A 16,169-nucleotide genomic window follows, 5' to 3' on the forward strand; every position below is an offset into this window, starting at 1 on the left:
CAAGAATAGGACAGAAGACGACGGTACACACATACACACACACACACACAGTCCGTGAAAACAACACTGAGCATAGCTTAGTTCAGGCAAGTTAGAAGTCAAGCTCAGCCACAATCTCAGTACATCAGCAGCAGATCAATGCCAGCCCACATCAGATGATTGCTCAGCTGATCCCCTCCAATGCATTCAATTAGCAAAGTTCATATAGCGCACTCTATTTAAGCTGCTTTGGCTGCCCACTCTGCCTGCTCCCACCCGGCTCCTCCTTTTCACACTGAATCTGACCTAATCGATGTCATGTGTTGTTGATGCTGCTCTGTTCTGTGCCAGGGTCTTTACCTGCTGCTCTCCCTGCTTCAGTCTCCATGAAGGCTCATGGAAGAGTAGGGAGGTGTGCTCCCCTACCTGAGCCTCTCCACGTATGCATGAGGAAGGGCATTAAGTTATAAAAATATAACTTAATGCAATTATTGAAATCAAATTAATTTCTTTTGAAGTCCAGTTTGCTTTTGCATATGCCTACATGCAGACGTCCTCAGAGAGGGCTGCATGGACCTTTGCAGATCTGGAGAGACAACAAAAATGTAATCTGACACAGAAAGCATCAACTGGCCTCAATGATGTCATGTCGAAAACGAATTGTGTGCACAACCAGCTGTCCAAAAGTCCAAACTGAAATGTGGGATGGGAAGTTGACATGTTATCAGAGATAAGCCCATTCATTTCCCTTTCGATTTGTTTTAAGACTGTTTCTCCTAGAGGATAGTAATTGTATTGCTCTCTGTTATACCCACAAAAGTATTTGTGTAATGGTGCGGCTTGGTGTGGTTTCTCTCGGTTCAGTGGGCCAGTCAGTGGGTAAAGAGGGTGTAAAAGTCAGACGGTTACAGAAATGTTTCGAACACATGCTGCCTTATCTGTCATCAAAATGGTGTGGTGGTGGTGGTGGTTGGTGGGGTTAGGCAGTTCTGTCAGAGTATGCTGGCACCTTCAGGCCTCCTTTAACTGCAGAGAAGATTTATTTTAGTTGAATAAAGTTTTTTTCAAAGAAATCCCCTCAAAAATGGGTACGAAGTGAAGTTATCATAGGTATGTTTAGATCTGACTGAGACTCAGTCAGAAGAATTCATAGTGAGAAAAGCTCAGAGAGTAAATGTGTGTTTACCTCAGTGTGTATGTGTGTGTGTAGCACCATAAATACGTTTTAGATATTATAGCAATCTGCTATAAACAAACTGGGTTCAGAAATGGTGAGCTTTTATCAGACACAACTTGCAGACATTCAATTAACCTTCCTCAACTTTTTCTGTCGATGTGTCAGAAAAAAATCCTACTGATTGAAAGTGCTTATGACTTTTTTTTCTTTTACAGTTTGTGCTTCCATTATCCAGTTGACACTCTTCAGTCCAACATACAAAGAGAACAAAAATCAATACACTCGAGGAGTGGTTGGAGGGCCTTTATCTTTTGTGGCCAGTGATTTGGCTGTGTGAATTATTCATTGCAGAAAGCTATGGCCTGTGCTGGTGAGTACAGAGGATAGGAATAACAGCTTTTCCTTATCACTCTTAATCTTAGGAGCTGCAGTAATGCAATTCCTAACATTTAGCACTTAATGGTGTGTCAGAGAGGGAACATGATCTAAGACCATTAGGGCTTTTTTGTGCTGAGGTTCAAAACGGGCTTTTCGCCTCTTATCTCTGCCACTGAGCTGACTAAGGAAGCAGAAAACCATGAAAGGTGTGAGAAAAGTCCGGTTTTAGGATACAGTCGGCCTATCAAATTGACTCAGTTCCTCTGTTTTTCCTCCTTTGTTCTGCTTGTAAGACAGCAGTGCAGTATCATGCAAATACTTTTGACCTTTCTCAAGAAGTTTACTGAATAATGCACCTGTGAAAACCTGATTTATAGGTTTATCGAACAAGAAATGAAGTGACATGTTTTCTTGCTGAAAGAGTGACTGTGTTCGGCTCTTTATGCAGATCATGTTTAAGAGAAGTTAGTGCGCTCATATCTTCTGTTTTACTGATTAGAAATATTGGTTGTCAACTTTGTCCTTCCTTGAGACAAGCCTTGAATATAGAGAAGAGCTAAATGACTTCTGAAAACAAAACACAAGTTATTATAGCTGATTTTTGGCAACAAATGACGAAGAATATTGTAACTGACAAATGGATGTTAATGCAAAGCGTTATTCAGCTATGCTGATTTGACTGCTTGACCAGTTGTAATCAACTGCATCCAAATGCATCCTGACTCTTCCGGTGATGTTATCTTTATCTAACAGCTGCTAATGACACTTTTTGTGCTAAAATTGGAACTTTAATATTATCATGATGAAACTCACAAATATGCCCTGAAACCACAGTGGCAGACTGTGAGCACGCAACCATAATTTGAAGTCAAGTGCCTTCAAAAAGTTAATCTGAACAAGTCGAATTGATTTAAAGACAGGGTAATATCTTTTTCTTCACTGTAGCAAAAAAGAGGTGATTGTATAACATAAACCTTAAAACCTTGCTCAGGATGACAGTGAGGGTTTTTCCTTTCAAAACTTCATATACAAATAAAAGACTGTCTGCAGTAATGTCAAGATGCAATCCACCCACCCTCCTCCTCCTCACACTGCCAGCTGCTCTACAATAGAGGATGATGTGAGATGAAGTGAGAGGCTGGTATAGAGGGACATTTCATTGTCAAGTGGCAATGATATCGTTTGAAAACGAATGAGACATGTCAGTGAGTTTGTTGCAGTTATGTTGAGAGTAGCATTTGAATGCAGTTACTCTAAGAGGGTTTTATAATGTAATAATAATTAAACATGCATGACACCATATTTCTAATCACAGGTCATGTTGGCCTGAAGTGGGGGAAAAAAAAACTTTGAGAACAAAATTAACAGGCTTGATGGAAAAAGAATATGTATGAAAATGTATATTTTGATCTTAACTGTTGCTGTTAACTGTTAATTTTACTGTTAGCAATTAGCAGTTAATATTAACATTTACTAGCATTTCCAGGTATTTGATTACAAAGAAAACATATACTCATATTCAGGTTCATGATTTTAATTTATGACTTGAAACTCATCACTTTCCTGTCCACTGCTACAGCTCTTCTTTTCAGCCTCTGTCTCACTATAAGCTTGTCTCTTTAAGGCCACCTTCCTGATATAGCCTAGTTTGTTCTGATTGGCCAGCTGGCCCACCTTGTTGTGACTGGTCAACCTCTTAACTAACCTCTACTTACTGCAGCTCCACAACTTAACGCAATTTGCATTTGTTCCCAACCTTGCTTTGACACATCATATCGTTGTTCAATGAAATTGCTGCCCTCATGTTCAGTGACGGACGCTCCATTGTAATGCACATCCCAATCATTTGTTGTTGCATAAACTGCTTTTCCTTTTATTTATAAATGAATCTCTTTACACATAAACACCAAGAGGCAGAGTTCACATGAAAGTGTGCATGTATGGTGTGAGATTGATACCTGTGTTGATTGTGCAAGTCACACACTCAATGTGTCAGTGTTGGCAGGTCTGGGCAGAGTCTTAATGATTTTAGCCTCAGAGGGAATGAATCGTGATACACTTTTATATCAAGGTGTCACTTGTAATGGCAAATGTACAATTAAACACCTGACTCTACAGTGCTCTATGGAGAGTTTTAGCACCTTTCAGCTCATTGTTTTGGTTGGTATGGCCTGCAACTTCAGTGTTTGGCTCACAGCAACGTTGTGACTAGCTGGTGAACATATTGGTGCTTTACATCTTCTACCTTGAGATTTCCTGCAGGAGTATGACCATATTTAACTTGCATTAATCAGATAGCCATAGGGACAGCTCCAAATGAATGGTAATTTTGGTCCATGCCTACTGGATGAGAACTGTTAGCTGTTGTTAGCCGAATCAGCTTTAGGCCATTTGAGTTTCCTTTTTTTTTTTTTTTTGCTACCTTGTGACCCAACAAATAATGCAGGTTAAAAGAAAAATGTTTCCGTTTATAGTCGTCATTGAACATTCTTACATATCCAGTGAGCGGCAGTTGTTTTGATTTCAGAGGTCAGAGGAGAATGGGCAGAGTGGTTCGAGATGATAGAAAGGCAACAGTAACTCAAATAACCACTTGTTACAACCAAGGTATGCAGAATACCATCTCTGAACACACAACACGTGGAACCTTGAAGCAGATGGGCTACAGCAGCAGAAGACCACAATGGGTGCCACTCCTGTCAGCTAAGAACAGGAAACTGAGGCTACAATTCTCACAGGCTCACCAGATTTGGACAATAGAAGATTGGAAAAACGTTGCCTGGTCATCTGCGACATTCAGATGATAGGATCAGAATTTTGCATAAACAACATGAAAGCATGGATCCATCCTGCCTTGTATCAACGGTTCAGGCTGGTCGGGGTGGTGGCGTAGGGTCTGGGGGATATTTTCTTGGCACACTTTGGGCCCCTTAGTACCAATTGAGCATCGTTTAAACGCCACAGCCTACCTGAGTATTGTTGCTGACCATGTCCATCCCTTTATGACCACAGTGTACCCATCTTCTGATGGCTACTTCCAGCAGGATAATGCACCATGTCACAAAGCTCACATCATCTCAAACTGTTTTCTTGAACATGACAATTTGCAGCTGCTGACAGATCTGCAGCAACTGTGGCCGGTGAGTGTACAAGCCTGCCTTGTAATCTGAAAGAAAGCAATGAAAGCAGAAGTGCTGCCGGCAGTCATTAAGACATTTCTTTCTTTGTGGATGAATCAGCTTTCTTGTTGACTCTTGGTTGACTTTTCGTGCGCTGTGTGACATTTGTAGGGATGTGATGTAACTTTAAATCGCTCTCCAGCTTTGTAAATAATATTGTTTATTTTTCTTTCATGTTTTTTTTTGTGACTATAGAATTATCTTTTCCTGCCTTCTGTCTTTGTCCTTTTATAAACAGCCAACCAGAAGGACCTGGCCATGTTTTTTACAATGATAACAGTCTATTGATACACAAATTCATAATGGCCATGGGGGCATTATGAAATGTTCAAGCAATTCCCCTCCTTAATACAGAAAGATCCATTGGTCACATTCGGGAAGATTATTGAAAAAGCGATTCCTCTTAAAACAACCCTTTGCACATCATGTTATCTTGTCATGTAACCCTGTATTGGTGAACACTTGGAGTGCATGTGACTGAGCTCAACTTGATCTTGAGTCTAACTATTCCACATTATCGCATGTCCCCGCTGTGCACTGTGAGCACAGAGTACCCTGCACGTATCCTTGTTAGCATGTCCTCCAGGGCCCACGACACCAGGGAACTGCTCAAAAGGCTGCACCTGGAAAGGCGTGATAAGATGAGATGTGCTACACTGAGCAGGGAAATGAAGATCAGTGCGTCACTCGTGGGTGATGGGGTGGCACGCCTTAAAACACTACACTTCTCCCTCTGCCTCCTTATACTCTCTTCCTCTGTTTATGATCTGTTTTCCAGTCTGGGAATAAAAATTAAAGAAAGTCTTCTTTTACTGCAGCAACATTGTGTATCCAGGAAATATTGTGCGTGTTGCAGTCGTTCTCACCAGCTCTACAATCAAAAGCAATAATCTTCAGATCGTGTTCTTGTTTTGCCTGCAAATGGCTTGGGATGAAATTAGACAGCTTTCCCAGTGTGCTTTCTCCAGCAAGTTTCATTTTCATTCGTACGTGACAGAGGCGATTAATCTTCCGCACTTTGACCCGTGCACCCTCCGTTTGAGTGCCTGTCTAATTGTTTCTGTAATATCCCTGCTCATTCTGCCACTGTTCATTAACAGCTAATGAACAATGATCCGGGATAGCGTGAGAGCTTAACAAGTAGTCATATCCACTCAAATGGGCTGCACAAGGAAAAAGCTAATTTTTTAGGAAATGCTCTTTCATTTGAAAAAACACATGAGGACATGGCCATTCACATATTATTCCACCTGTGCTTGATGTGAGATTAAGTTTGTATCTGTAGGTGCATAAGGATTGTACAGGATAGTTTTTCAGTTTACTTAGTTCTTAGTTTATGCAGCGAACATTAAACAAAAATGTTCATGCTTGTTTTTGAGCAGCATACTGCAGGATGGGCTTGACGCAGAGGCTTCAAGACTTCTGAATGTGTAATTTTCTTCAATGACTTCATATTTTCCTATTTTGACAAAACATCCCCCTGCCTGGATCTTTAAGAGAGATCTTGACATGCTGAATCTTTCAAGTAGTAGACATGTCAGCTTGGGAAAATGCCCCTAATATGATATAGTAGCAGGTTAAAAGCATCTGATTTAAGGAGCACATGGAAATGAATGAGGATATTAAGGGTGGGATCCTTTTGATATTTTATTGTTGCTACTGCCTGTTTTCTTTCTGAAACTGTAGAAGTCACCTGCAGCAATTAAATGGCTGATAGGAAAGACCAGGAGCAGGACTCATCACATGTCATTTGGTGGCTTTATCCAAAGTGACTTACAGTTAGTGCATTCAACATCTATGAGGGGCAATTAAGAGGTTTAGAATCTTGCCTGACTTTTGCATGCAGATGGGAAAGGCTGAGGATTGAACCGCTGACCTTCTGGTTGGAGGACAACCGCTCTACCCCCTGTCTCAATCCACAAAACCCTGAAGAAGCAGCACTGCTGTTGCACAAAGAGGTGTTCATCTGTTTATTTAAAGTTTAGTAAAACAGCAGCTGTCCTTGCTTTTGTCATCATCGACACTGTCACTGAGTCGCAGTCGCTGCACTGGTCGCCTGTTAATTCAGAGTTTCTTAATACTGAATGTATGTTTGCACCAAATAACATCAAACATTAGCTTGAATTGGAAAGTGGTCTAAACAAACACGCAAATCTTTTTACTTTATGCTAAGCTTCATTTTTAGTGTGCACATGATATGGTGGTATTGATGATCTGATCTACCTCCTAGAGAGAAAATTACAAATCATCACATAATTAAAATTCTAAAGACTATATTGTAAAGCCACTCTGAACAATATTTATATAATTATCTATCATACGACATGTGAAAGCTATGTGGAAGAGGTCATTATTAGTGATGAACATCTGCTTCCCTCAGCTCTATAGAACTTTATAGTGAGCTTCAGCCCAAATCTTTACAGATGTACAGTCACTCATTCAAATAAACAAATTCTAATGTTCCAGGGTGTGTACAAATGCTTATATGTTCTCTATAAATTTTAAAGCTCATGATATGTCAGTGTTGTGTTCAAACCTATTTGCAAGTTTAGATTGATTCAAATATTGTATACGTTGTTAACAGACATACAACTGTTAACAACTGTCTGTTAACAGTTGTCAACAGACATATTCCATGGTTGTAATAATATAATGCATCACACATCATATCAGAAGCCACTCAAGAATAAAATGTAGACAGGAATTACTATACTGACAGAAGATTAAAAAAAAAACTTTATCACATGGAACGGTGTCATTAGTTAAACATGTATTTTTAGCAAAATATATATATATATATATATATATATATGTGTATTTTTATGGATTTCATTGTCTAGCCTATTAATTTCAGGTAACTATATCCTGCTTTTATGTGCAAATAACAGCATGTTTATGTTCAACCAAATGTTTACAGTAAATACTTTCACAGGCCAGTGCCAAACTAATTTACTGTATGGACGTGTCTGTAAGTATTTTCTACTCAGAGCTTTCTCCTGTGTTTAAGTATCTGACAGAGAAAGTCTTCTACAGAGGAAAAATGCACAGTATTGGTCACAAGAGGGCATGTCACCCCATAAAACAACCAAGTTGCTAATGACTTTTTCAGGAACTAATTTTCTGCTTTGTGGCGCAGCCCATAAAACAAGGTTATTCTCCTTTATCAAGGGATGAATAGAGATTTAACTGTCTTTTCTGTTTATCGTCTCGCAGCAACATTTACACTTTGCTCGAAGAGGGTCTCTGTTGACTTTGTCACTTGTTTGCTGTGTTTTTTTACCCAGTAGGTTTAGCACAGATGCATTCTGCATGTTGTCAACAATCTCACGTATTTATGCCATGTTTAACAAGAACCTGTGTGTCCCACCATTTCACCTCCCTGGCTTTGCATATTGTGCATCTTCTTCCAAATAGTCCAAACCCTGGATCGTAGCAGCAGAAATCAATCTGACAGTAATGCTGAAATTAGCTTTAAAATGCTGAGCTCTCACCATTATTCGAGTTCGTCCATGCACTATAATTCTCCCACCTGCTAGCACTGCTCTAACTCAGATCCTAACCTCAGGGGTCGAATACATGATGACTCAGGTCTACCAGATGACAACATGATGTTAATATATGTGGAAGGATTTGAGTTTTGTTAAACACACACACCAGGGTTCCACAAATCATGCATGCTTGTGTGTGTGTGTGTTTCTGTATGTGCGTGCTGACCACTCAATTAACACAACGTCCCCTGACAAGGCCTCATAAAAAAGACAAATATGCATCTGTGATTTTGAAATTCTTCATAGCACTATTTAGAAAAGCTGGCCATAAGGGCGTTTACAGCTTTAAGTCAAACTATAAACTTACTGATGAATGACTGCAGCACTATGACTTAATTATGACTGCACAGGAAATACTGTCCATCCCTAGTAATGACCCCAACGGCCATCGATAAAAAGGCCTGATAAACGCAGACTTCCTGAGCATGGAAGGATAAATACGGCCTGAGTAATGAGACGCAGGCTGCAGAGGATGACAGCTCTGCTCTATATCATATGCTGCTCTGTGGTTCCGGGGTGGCAGTTTGAGAGGTGGTGGTGGGGGCTATGAAACCACAGCGTGAGTTGCCTTTTAGACACAGTGGTTGTGAAAAAAACTGAAAATAAGAGAAAATAACCTGAGATATCAGAGACAGTAACGAGAAATTCAATTTCCAGTCCTCTGGTTCTGTCTCTAGTGCACTCTTAAGTGAAATGCAGGAGTATTCATCTTACACATGCGGTCAAATGGGATACATTTTTGAGAGAAGTTCACAATGGCCCTAAGCATTCATCAAAATAACATCATCAGCGTTTCAAATTCAGCTCATCTTTTCACCCGCTTCGCTAATTAACGCTGTAATTGATCAACCCATTAGTTGATTTTTGTTCTCGCTTTACATTGTGAAAGAAAAATTAAATTAATTGTTGAGAAATAATCTGGCACTGTTTCATGGTTCAGAGGATTTAATGTCCTTTAGAGAGAAGACGGATCTTTAGGAGGTTAGCAAAGCAGTCATTAGCAAACTAAGGATCTAAGTGGACACAATAGAGCCACAATGCACTCTTTGCATGCAAGGAAGTGTCATGAAACGTGTTCTTAATGGCTCTTCTGCTTCAAGGGATGGTACGCACAGGAAAGATGAGTGGATGATATGGAGCGAATATTGAGAGTCAGATTCAAGTCTGTGGTGCTCTCTGTGCACAGTGGGAGGTGAGTTTTGAGCCTGCTGACCAACCAGAGCGTCGGTGAGTATCATTCAGTTATTAAGTCCAGCATGTGGTGAGATTTCCCCAGTTAATACGCCAGCTTCTCCATCACCCCTCTTTTTATGCTCTTTTGTGGGTCAACTAGGAATATCCTCCATACATTCTCTCTAATTACCACTGGTCTAGCATATAAATTGATTTTTCATGCAGTGGATCTTCTTAAATCCCTCTCACTATAATTAAGGCTTAAATTGGGATAATGGGAAAATGGTGGATCAAAGGTTGAATTAATTGCAGACTTGAGCATGTAATTCAGGTACTGAGAGTGAAGGCTTACGGAAAGAAACCCTGACACGAGATGTCTGACAAGAATAACGTATTAAAAACAAGTTTAGTTAATCTTTCATATCGTCAATATGTTGTTAAAGTGGCTACTCTCTTGAGACCATTGCCATTTAGTGGTGTCTCGTCCAGGATTTCATCACACAAATAAACATGTGCAGAGAATATGTTTTTACATGCAAATAATAATACTGACATGCACCTCTTTGGTCCAGACTGAAATATCTTAATAACTAGATTGCCATGAAACGTGTGCAGACATATGTAACATACGAGGTATGAATCCCTGGGTCTATTTTGTCCATATTTGTGCATGTCTTCTGAAAGCTCATGGATAGTGACAAAGCAGATGAATCGCAGCCTAACCACTGGAAACTGGGGCAATAATTTGAGTTGGTAAGAAACTACAGGCATCTGTCCCTGTGCCCAAGTGAAGTAAGATCACACAATGACTTTTTCATAGGTAAATAATCTTTTATCTACTCCACTGTTGCCATGTTTGTTGTTGGAAACAACAAATGTAACTCTTTTCATTTGTAAAATTAGAATTTAGTCATCCAGTAGTTGGTCTATATGCTGAGATAAGCTAATCAGCAGCTGGCTGTAGTGTTATATTAACTACAGTCAAACTATCTAAAAATCTGCTAGAAAGCAAATAAGAGAATATTGTGTTATACTTTACAATTTAACTATTTTGTGAGGGTGTACCACAATATTATTAATTGCAGAAATGCCGTTATTGCAAGAGATGCTGGAAGATATTCTGACAAATTAAAGCCATTCTATTCTATATTCTGACTGTTTTTCTCAGTTTCCTCTCGGTACCTGTGGCTTAGGCTGCAGTGGCCAGTAACCTTAAAACTGTGTTTAATGAATTTTTTACAACTGTACAAACCAAGTGATGTAAACACATAATCTCCCTGCTCGTTGAAAAACCTGCAAATCTATAAAGATGTGCTGGTGCTGTGTGGCTCCAGAAAACCCAGGGACTCATAAATATATTTATTACAAGCAAATGAGGGGGTGAAGTCATTATAAATAGAGTTTCCTTAGGGAATAAATTATGGCACAGTGAAACAACTTCCCTACACAGTCACACCTCTGAAATAAGCATGAAATTGCCAAATGGGGTTCAGGCACTGTGTGTGTGTGCGTGTGTGTGTTTGTATTTGCATGTGGTGCGCTATTTTACATTTTTGGACTAGTTATGGACTTTAAACCAGTACAAAGTTGTATAGTACGTAACTATAGAAATATAATAGGTGTCTGCATTTATTTTTACTGCAACCACATTTAACTTTAGCTAAAAAGTTTGTTTCTTAATTATGGTGAAGGAAAATCTTTAGGAAATGAATTTACAAATCAATGAAGCGTAACCGTCTACTGATATGAACAAGACAATGTTTTATAAATGTGTGTGCTAACAAGATGTAAAGTTATCTTTGAGGGCAGCCGTGGTCAAAAAACTAGAATAGTGAGCAGGCTTGGTAAAAGAAAGTTGCTAGTTTGAATCCCTGAATTTCCTATCCCACACGACTGAAGTGCTCACTGCTCCCAGTGTGTGTGCAGTGGGTGTATTAAATGCAGAGGTCAAATTTCCTGTGTGTGCAAACCCACTTACAAAATAAAAGATTATTCTTAAAAATAGTTCAGGGCACAGCTGAAGTGTTTTGAAACACACTGGTGTCCTTTGGAAGCTCCGATTCAGCATGAAATCAAAATTCCAAATGTTTCAACGGTAAAAGAGAAATGCTGAATGGTGGTCAGGGGTTCAGTATGAACTGTTAAGGCAAGAAGGACGCAGTGTAAGAACAACCTGTCAAACCTGCTGAGCATCATCCCTTGAAGCCTTTCAGACATTGTAAACCAAACTTCACTGACATTCCCTTTTGCCGATACTCGGATATCGTGCTGTTACGCTGCACTCTCAGCTCTGACAGACTGTGTGATTATGTAAATGCCTGTGGTTCAGCTTTCACAAACACACATTTGTGACCGTCCATGTAGTGTGGACTGGAATCTGTGAAGACCGGCAGATTCACAGGTGTTAATAGAAATCAGTTTATTGATTAAGGTGGAGATTCAGGGAGGTTACGGAACTGTTTGACCTCCTGCCCCTGCATCCTCGCTCAATATCAGTGGCAAATATAGATTCTTCCAGGCAAATCTGACTTAATTGAACTGGAGGAAGCCTCTTTTTTCTCAGTGAATAGTCAGAGAAGGTGATGAATGATGATGGTGATTGGGACTTTATCCACATGAGGAGAGAAACAGTTGATTAGCTGGTTCTTCATTACTGTAACGGGAAGACTGGGTGGTATTGGGCTATGCAGAATTTTTACAGGGGAGAAAAAAGGAGTCCAAGAGTTATTGACAAAGCTGCTTAGTAAGACACATTTTATTACTTAGCCTGTGACCTTACTGCCTGTTTTTATTGTAACCATGCCAACAAAGGTCTTAACCTTGAGGAAGCACATATCCAAGAACATGGCATTTCCTAAACCTAATCAAGTAGTTGTGCCGAAACCTGACCACTATAGCTGTGTCTCAATTCAGGGGCCGAATCCTTCGGAGGCTGCATTTAAAGACTTTGTCACACACGGGCTGTCCCCATTTTAAAGGCTACTTCAAATGCTGCCGACAAACAAGTCCTTCCATCTCAGAGAAACAAAGGCAATGGACGAATTCTTCCCTGCCCAACCTATCCCTGGATTCATTGTACTTTAGTTACGAACACTTGAGTATCACACTTCAACTAAACAAAAACAGCTAAACGCGTAAAAGAAACAAAGGGCAACGTTCACGGAAATCCTTCATAGACCAGACCGCCTCCTTCATGGGCCAAGTAGACCATGTCCTACCAAGTAAACGACTGTCCCACAACCTAATCAATGTGTTAATTATTGTTACCATGCTGGCAAGGATCTGATACACCTGCCACTGAAAGACACTTCTTTGGGTCTTGCTGCTTTGTGGACTTACTGTGACTGTGAGGTCATAGTTAGTTCACTGTACTTCATGATGTCCCTTTAACCCCAATTACAGTTGAGCATTTCCATATTTTTCAGGTTATTTAAGTATACATCCTTAAATTCCTGTTTTATTATACATGGCAGCAGTGTCTTCAAGGAAACTTAAACTTGGCATATGCATTTGGTCCTGTGGGTGGTCTCCAAATTTTCTCAAAAACCCAAGTATGAGGAAGTTACTTGAATGAGTAATGAGAAGTACACTCCTGGATTCAAACTGATGTGAGTGCACAAGAGGTTTTTAATTTTCCTTAAGAGACACTTGCCCAGTAGTTACAAGTGTGCAAATGAAAAACCACACAATTCTATTTGTCCTCCTTCTAGGACCTTCTAACAGATCCACAGCAGACTACCGGCCCACCTCACTCAACAACATGTTGCTCCACATACACAGCATCAGATCTGTGAAGGTGCAGTTAGATATGACCTGGAGAAAGAAGAGTCTAATGAAGGGAGGGAAATTTGGCAGGGGGGTAAGATCATACTGGATTCTATTGCAAACATGCAGGTTTGGAGAACTCTGCTAGAGCATGTGTAAATTTCAATTTCATTTTAACCTCAAATTTTTTATGCATCCTCACCTGCCAGCCAGTGGCCAGAGGCATTATGGTTTCGGTTTGTCCATTCGTCTGTCTGTCTGACCGTCTGTCTGACCGTCTGTCTCCCAAACTCGTGAACGCGATATCTCAAGAAAGTGTTGAGGGAAATTCTTCAATTTGGTACAAATATTCACTCAAGGGTAAAAAGATTTGATTTTGGTGGTTAAACGTCAAGGTCATGGTGGACCTCACAAAGTAAATTTTTTGCCTTGTGAAGGTTATATTTCTGGAACGTCGTCAAGGAATCCTTTCATATTTGGCACAAACATTCAATCGGACTGAAGGATTAAATTTTGGTAGCCAAAGTTAAAGGTCACTGTGGCCTGACAAAGTATGTTTATGTTTTTTTGAACACAATATCTCAAGATCAACTCAAGGGAATGTCTTCAAATTTGGTACAGACGTTCACATTGACTCAAGAATGATCTGATTTGAAACCTATATATCAGGAATTATTTGGCCTCTTGAATGTGATGTCTCAAGACTGCTTAGATACATTTCATCAACTTTCGGTCAGTGATTATGTTTCAGTGGTCAAAGGGAAAAAAAGTATGTTGAAATATGTACATAGACACTGCATTGGTTGGTGGAGGCATGCTCTTGATCTTGATACATGAATACAACTATAAAAATAAGTACTCCCTTAGAGGCAGACTGTAGTGCAAATTGAGAATGTGTGATGTAAAATAATTAATTATAAACATAGCTAACATTGCAGCATTAAACTTGTTATGACTCTGTTTAGACTCTCTCCATTTTATATTATTAACCAAAAGCAATGATCTCTTGCATTACATAAACATTGTGTTGGCTGTCTAAGACAAGCTACTGCATTGCCACCACAATTTAAAGCAGTTTAGTAGTAAATGAAGTTAGCTAGAGCCGCTGTCAGACACTGTAGTTATTTTCCTGCCAAATAAAATGTCCAGAAAATGTCGAAGTGACCCCGTGTGAGAATACAGCAGGAAAATGTCCAGAAAACCCACAGCGATCAAGTGGGCGATGACATTTCTAAAATGCGACAGAAAAAAAAAATGAAAACAATAAAAACAATCCAAATATCTCAGGATGAAAGAGAGGAACCATACACAAAGAAGACATGGACAAAGATGTCAATTGGTAAAGAATTGGTGTTAGTCTTAACAAAAACATTTCCACAGCAGAATTTATACCTTATATTCCACCTTGTGCCCCCCCTAACTTGAATGTTCTGGACATTTTACTGTTATTGTGAACAAGTCTGACAAGGACAATATCCTGCTACATTCTTCATATGTGAAAGACAAACTCAAGAAAATGTTTAGAACCAATTTCCCCTACATTTTCCATAGTTCATGTCTGAAAACATCTTAGAGGAAATGGTTGGGTGCCAACATTACTCACAGTGCAACTCAACGGTATAATTGGAAATGTAGGTCTGTTGTGCTATTGGCGGCAACTTGAACTTCAAGACTCAAGTGAAGATGAGGAGTGGGCTTCTTTGTAACTCCAAACAACCTCTAATTTTTAGTTTCCAACTTCAATTCGATTTAGAGGCAGTTTATCAGAAATCAGATACATTTGGTGCTGTAAGTTCTTGAGTTGAAAAAGAGGTGAAGTCCAAATAGTACTTTAGGTTTAACACAAATATATTCTCGCTTCAACAATTTAAAGGTTCAACTCAGCTGAAAGGTATTTGGTCCATCACCCTCTAAGACGCTTGGACATCCCAGCACCAGCAGGACGGGGAGGAGGTGAGGAAGGAGTCGTTTGAGGAGGAAGAGGAGGGAGTCTGTTCCGCTTGGATTGCCCCAGCAGTGAGGAAGGAAGCTGGGCTGAGGGAGGGGTGGGTCGGTGTCTCTCCCTGTCTTTCCTCTGCCGGCCGCGTGTGCGTCCCGCTCCGCTCCTCCACGGCTCGAGAGGGGAGAGAGAGAAACAGAAAGAGAGAGGGGTGGGGGGGAGAGGGGGGAGAGAGAGGCTTGACGCATCCGAGCGAGTGAGAGGAGCACACGGAGGCTTCGCTTTCCAATATGCAACCTGCGAGGCGCACCGCCGTCAGCTACTAACACACACACACACACACACATACACTCAGAGAGAGAGAGAGAGAGAGAAAGAGAGAGTGAGAGAGTAAAGAGAGACGGGGATGGAGAGGCAGTAGTGGCGGTGCAGCACAGCTCGGCACAGCTCAGCCCATGCATGGATGTTGCGCCACACAAAAGAACGAGCAGCAGCATCTTTACGCACAAGTGAGACGGATATCGTTGTCTGGTCCGGGAGCGTCGCGGCGGCTATACAGTGATGTTGGTGTGGGTGAGCGCACAATTAGATTTAGTGACAGAACACGGATTAATCTGAGGCTGTGAATCCCACGGAGACACCACGGCTGCCAGGACAGGTAAGACTGACTGATTCCTATTCCTATTAGATAATAATGATCAGTGTTCAATCCTTTTCCATGTAATAACTTCAGCACCTGTCGGCGCAGCTCAGACACAAATAAAAAGCGCACTTTACATCCCAACTTTTCACGGATGGCATTAGAACCCTGACGCTGTGAGCTGCAGAGGGGAAGTTTGCATCCAGGATTGCCTTCTCTGAATTTCACCCTCTGCTGATCTCATTTGCTTGTGTCTACTTTGTTGTGGGACTATCGTGGTGGAAGCTAAGTAATCCGAGAACGTGTGTGTGTGTGTGAGAGAGAGAGCGTCTCCCACATCAGGACAGATGTTTAGTGACCCTCCCTAGAATAATCCCAGCGGATTTTGTTG

General features: G+C 40.5%; 1 protein-coding gene across 2 annotated transcripts in view; it reads left to right on the top strand.

The window, feature by feature from the left end:
• Positions 1 to 15,371: 15,371 nt before the first annotated feature.
• Positions 15,372 to 16,169, top strand: part of cntn4 (contactin 4) — a 156,968-nt gene continuing 156,170 nt past the window's right edge. Inside the window, exon 1 of one of the 2 annotated variants that reach the window (XM_069512953.1) lies at positions 15,372 to 15,796. The gene's annotated coding sequence lies outside the window, so the exon portion shown is untranslated. The remainder of the gene's footprint in view (positions 15,797 to 16,169) is intronic. The other variant, XM_020086371.2, reaches the window with a different exon arrangement.

This window comes from Paralichthys olivaceus, chromosome 2, assembly GCF_024713975.1.
Source record: "Paralichthys olivaceus isolate ysfri-2021 chromosome 2, ASM2471397v2, whole genome shotgun sequence".
In the NCBI taxonomy this organism is placed as follows: Eukaryota; Metazoa; Chordata; class Actinopteri; order Pleuronectiformes; family Paralichthyidae; genus Paralichthys; species Paralichthys olivaceus.